Genomic DNA, 6,287 nt, shown 5'->3' on the forward strand with positions numbered 1-6,287 from the left:
TATATATATAGTTATTGCAGAAACACATTGATTCCCAAGAGGTATCTACAATTATCAATGCTTCTAATACTTATATAAAAATTCACCTTTAAATTTTGCTAATGTGATTTTAAAAATATGAATATTGCTTGAGAACATGATGAGTTATATCTCTGTAGAGATTTTTCATGCTGCCTTTGGGTCTTATGACAAAGAAAGTTCCTGAAAATTTTCATTAAAATATATCATTGATCTCAAAGAACTATTATGAATGAATCAATTGCACAGAATACTAAGTGATGGTCTCATTTCCATAGAAATGGCTTCATTATGAGTAAATACTGAAATGTATGAAGGCAGTATTGTTTGGAGTAAGTCTTTCAGCACTTTCCTTTCCACTAAATCATAAAAATATCTTCTTTCATATTTAAAATCAAATGATTTGATTTCATCACGCACACTAGAAAATAGTTTCAAATTTTCAGTCTTAACTATTAGTTACATTATTTGTGCAAGTTTACTTAGGCCTATAGTGACAATGAACTGCTTTGAATAAAATATTTTTTTCATATTTTTAAATTATAGGCTTTGTTTGAAAGTTGAAATCACTGCTTGTTTTCTTTCTGGTTTTAATTTAAGAAATAAGAATTCATAATTATGAGCTTTGTCCAAATAGATTGTTATGAAAATAATTATCTACTCTTTTCTGTTTTCTGACGAATTTCTTAAGCCTAATAACTTCTGTCAACCCAAACACAATTACAGGAACACATATAGCTACTATGGAAAGGCATTTGCAGTTACACACTTACTTATTGAATTAATTATGGTAATTACTGAGATTTGTTATCCCCTTTTTCTGAAAAGAAAATGTGTTTTTTTTCAAATTGAGAATGATCAATTTATGATTTATACAATTAAACAATATAACTAATAAGGATTTTTTTCTTTCAAAATGTGTTTGTTGCTACTAATATCTAAGGAGATATAAATATTTTGAAAGTTCTCATTATTAAGTAGGAAACATAAAACATCTTTATAAACTTGTTCAAATATATAACATCAGTAAAGTTGCTCAATGTCACATATCAGACAATGTTGAAGCTAAAATTAAAACAATGAGCTTGGCTTCAAAGTCCAACTTTTGAGCTAATTACCTGAAAGGTAGTCTATGTCAACTTCTTTTACTATAATACAAGGGACAAAATAAAGCAAAGCATTTATTCCAAGTTAGCAAATTATTGACCACATGTGGCTTTTTTTTTGCTTGCTGGTTTTTCAATGCCTTAAAAATTTTAAAAAAAAGCACTTTAATTAGACATCCTCATTTGCTATAATAAAATGATAGCATAATTTTTTGACTTACTGAATATTGCTTCATTCCTTTATGTAAATGCCTGTCCCTGTAAGAAATTGAATTCTCTACACAATTAAATAGGCTAAACCTGTCTAACAAAGTTCATGCAAAATAGTCATAAAAGTGTTTCTCAAATTTCAATTCATATCTTTATTTATTCTTATTTTGCACACAATGCTAACAACTAAGTTTCTTATCTACATAAAATAGGAAGTGATAAGTAGGAGGGGAAGATCAAAGATGGAAGGTTGTTTTTTGATCAACTTTTATCAACCTTATTTTTTTTAAATGTTCAGCCTGGTTAGTATCCAAAAGGAATAATCATAATTAAGATTATAATGAGAACTTACCATTTTTAAATAAATGAATGGTTTATGGTATTTTCAAGCAGTTGCTATGCAGAGGAAAGTAATTTGTTTTTTTATTTTAAAGACCTCAGAGATGAAGTTTTACATATTTCTTAGTTAAAAGAAAAATATTCTCTATGTTTGAAATATTTGTTCCATCTTGTTTTCATCTCCATAACTTATTTCTTGTAGAGACTGTATTATTTGAAAGCATTGGACTATAACTATTTGAAAGTGAAAATAAACAAAGGCAAAATTGACTTTTCATCAGAACTATACTAGCAGCTGAGTATAAAGGTTCAATATTTTAAATTATCTTAGCACACTGCATGACATATAATAACAACAAATATGATTGTTATTCATATTTTTTATTATTGTTGACCTTATTAATGACAGACAATCAGAAGGTCAAAGAATAGATGAGAATAAACTGTCATTTTAATAAAATAATTCAAGCTATATAATAATTTATAATAAATCTAAATTTAAAATAAACTATTTCATCAGTAGAAACTTCAGACAAGTCATCCTTAGCCTACTCCCAATCTTTTAAATTTATAACTTCAAAATAATTAGCTTTGCTACAGGCATATTGAAGACAGAAAAAAATCCCAGCAAGGGAATGCATTTGTCAAGATAAATTGGAGAAAACTTATTTGATGATTCAAGACAGGTTGAAAAAGGTACTTCTTTCTTATAAGACAAGTAGCCTGACAGAAGTCCCTCGGTGACTCCTGAGGAAAAGACATGTAATCATCTCTCCCTTCTTCCAAATGCCTTTTCCTGAGAACTGGAGAGATGATAGGACTGGGGTCCTGATTATGGATAAGTGTGGGTTCCCAGGGCTGCAGAACCCTGCCAGCTGTGCTGCTCAACCCCTGCAAATTCTGCTAAAATTGGTCATGCTCCTAAAACTTCCCAGGATCACCCAGCTGTGATGATAATATATTATCTTCTAAGAGAGAACAAAGTACTACTGTGTAATGAAGTCAGACAGCAATACAAAAAGTTTGCAGTTTGTTTCAAAAACATTGAGGAAATTTGTATTTCAATATATTTAAAAAGCAGCACTGTTTAAAATTAATGAGGTCTTTAAAATCTCTTTAAAATACACACAAGCTTAATATTCAAAGGAGTATTCCTTAACATTTTATTTACAATTACTAACCCTGGATGTTGAAAAGAAAAAAAAAGTGAGTAGTTTCCTGGACTTATAGTAAGGTAGTTAAGGGTTTAGACTCTTGAGCAAAACATCCTTGTTTTGAATCCATGATTGTCCATGTAATAGGTATCATTTAAATTCTCTGTTGCTCATTCCCTCGTCTATATTCAGAAGGTGATTACAGTCTCTACATCAAAGGATTGTTATGATTAAACAGGCAAAGTCAGACTTAGATCTGTGCCTAGCACAGAAGAGAGCTCTATGAAGTACTTAGCTATCCATGTATGTCTCACCTTGTAAAAAAGTAAGCAAAGTTATAAGGAGACATACAGGTAATAATTATAATATGATTCAGAATAATTAAAATAAGTATAATCAGATGGTGATAAATAAAGCTCAAATAAAGTTTTGATTTATTGAATTTATTTCCTTAATATTTAGTGAAATAATGGAGCAACTAATAATCAGACTTACTCTTTCCATGGTGTACTATGAAGACCTAGACAGATATAATTTAGTCCTCTTAGGTAGAAAGTAACTGTACATCAAACCCACTTCTTGTTATTTCTTGACAGAAAGCTACGCTTCCCAGTCTCCTTTGTAAATGATAGAAAATATGTGACTTAGTTGTAATCAATATAAGGTGAATCAAAATGGAGTAGACCATTTTCTCCTTGATCTTGAACAAATTTCCCACATATTCATGATCCCCAATTCCATTTTCTTTTCCTTTGGGTTATTACCTGAGCTATTTTACATGAATGAGAATAAATGTCTACTCTTCCTTATTACTCACGTTTTGGTTAGAGACTAAGGAATTAAAGTAATATACCTCTGTCCAAGCTTCTGATGTAGGTGAGAGAGGCCAGTGGAAAATATATATATATATATACTTTTTCTCTGACTAGTGGTAGCACAATTCATCATTAAGGTTCAGAATTTTCATATCATTCTCATGCATAATCAATCAATATCAGTGACAAATCAAAACTGTCACATATCCATCAAAGAAGGCCTAACAGCCAATTCTTGTCTTCTACAGATGGAGTATCAGAGATTTGAGACTTTCTTTCTTTCTTTTCTGTTTTTTTTTTTTCTGTCATCTGGTATAAAGAAATTCTTAATGATTTAAGTTTTCTAAATTTCCTATTTTGCCCACTCTTTTTTGAGTCTCTTAGAAGGAAACAAACACATCTCAAGTCTTTGGGCTACATTCAACTTATATAGTTTAAATATTCTTGCTCATTCATATTTAAATATAACACTAGCTTGTAATCATGAGTTGGTGAGGAACCTGCTTTAATTAAGTAGTTGAGAGAAGTAATAAAATAGTAATTTAGTCTACTCAATGTCACAGAATAAATTGAAATCTTTGAGTGATATTCCTTCATTTAAAAAAAAACAGGTTATAGAGATTTTTGTGGGGTTTTTTTTCCATTTGAAATTATTACTCATGATATTATGGTATTTTTAAGTACTATATCTGTATATGAATATAAATATTTGGAGCAAAATGTTTCCTTCTTGAATATCTCCTTTGCAGATCATTAGGGAGAATATTAAATTAAACACAAGCTTAAGGTGATGAAATTACAGTGCTGAGATAATAGTTTTCACTTTACAAAACAGCAAGACCTCAATATGACTGTGCCCTATTATCATAGACATGACAGAGGTACTTGCCTTGAAGATGTACTTAAAAAATTGGTTTCATGTTTTCTAAATTCTAGTTATACATTCTGTCAATAGAACAGGGAAATAAAATTGTTCTGAGGGTTTTCTTGTGTTACCTAGCCATTTTACTTAACAAAAATATAAAGATTAAATTAGAAAAGAGCTTATAAACAAGGTCATTGTCATTTCATGAAATCGTTCATGGTATCTTAAAATATTTTAATTTTCTACTAATGTCAAGTATGTTATATAATAGTATCTTTTTAGAAATACTAAAAGCACAAATTCGGTATTGCTAAGATCTAGGAGATAAATAGAAAACATTTATTTATTTCCCCTTAGATTCTTTTAAAATTTTCTGTGAAAGTTAACAATTTTTTCCCTTAAACTTGAACTAAAATACATAAACATAAAATATGTGTTAATAATTGCTCTACAGAAAGAATTTTAAACATGTTTGATTTACATGACATTGGAAGTATACAATATTGAGTATACAATATACCAACAATGAAATTGTTGCAAAGATAAAAGTACTAATAGAATGCTTTCATACAAAATTATAGAAATTATAATTTAATTTTATATCTATTCACTTATTTTTTCTATGTCTAATTGTCTATGTATTATTATATATTGGATAGGGATACAGCATAAAAAGCAAAGTTAAACCTCAAACCAACTTAAAATTATTCAGGTACATTTCCCTGTCTAATAATAATGTTACTAATATTGGATTATATAAAATTCAATTGTTTTTACTCCATACAATTATACTGTTACTATTTTTGGCATTTTTCAATCATTAACTAATATTAAATCTCCTTGTAGGTAGATCAGAAAGAATATTATTAAACAAAATAGAAGTGAATAATACCATACTTTAAAAAAACAATATTTTGCAGTGTATACAGAAAGTGAGAACAATAGAATTTGGCTATGAGCAGGAGAAGAAAAGAAAGAGAAACCAGAAAGACAAACAATATAAAACCAAAAAAAACATACAAACAAACAAACAAAAAATATGTCTTAAAGACAAAAACAGGAAAAATAAAAAGAGGGTTAACAACTAGGAAAGAGTTATAAGAAGGTATTAGATATGGAAATATATTTTAACATGGGAATTAGAAAGAAAGGAAAATGTTTCTGGGAGAGAAATTCTTTTGTGTGGTAAAGTAAAAAGTTGTAGAATGACTAAGTAAGTTGCACAAGAACTGTGGAGAATAAAGTTCAAAAAATTTGTATCTAAGTTGACTACAATTAACAAATTAAATAATAATCTGCTCTTTTCTATCAAGATAATTCCTTATGTCTGTTAGGTTTTATTGTTTAGAGAAACTAGTCTTAAAGCAATTAGGGCTTGTATAACTGATTTTTTTAAAAAAACTGTTATTTTTTGGGGGGGGGCTGGGGATGTGGCTCAAGTGGTAGCGCGCTCGCCTGGCATGCGTGCGACCCGGGTTCGATCCTCAGCACCACATACAAACAAAGATGTTGTGTCTGCCGATAACTAAAAAGTAAATATTAAAATTCTCTCTCTCTCTCTTTAAAAAAAAAAAAACTGTTATTTTAGAGTATTAGACTATACTACAGATTCTAAATTTTTTTTTACAAGTTAAACTTGGTTAATACAAAACACCAATGTAACTGCAGTAGTGTTACTGACTTCTTTGTATACTAGATATATTCATGTCTTCCAAGTTTACATATTTTCAAAATATAAGGTTTAGAAAATCATTTTACCAAACTGGTGTTCATCAAATTA

Source organism: Marmota marmota, unplaced genomic scaffold, assembly GCF_001458135.2.
Source record: "Marmota marmota marmota unplaced genomic scaffold, marMar, whole genome shotgun sequence".
Lineage (NCBI taxonomy): Eukaryota > Metazoa > Chordata > Mammalia > Rodentia > Sciuridae > Marmota > Marmota marmota.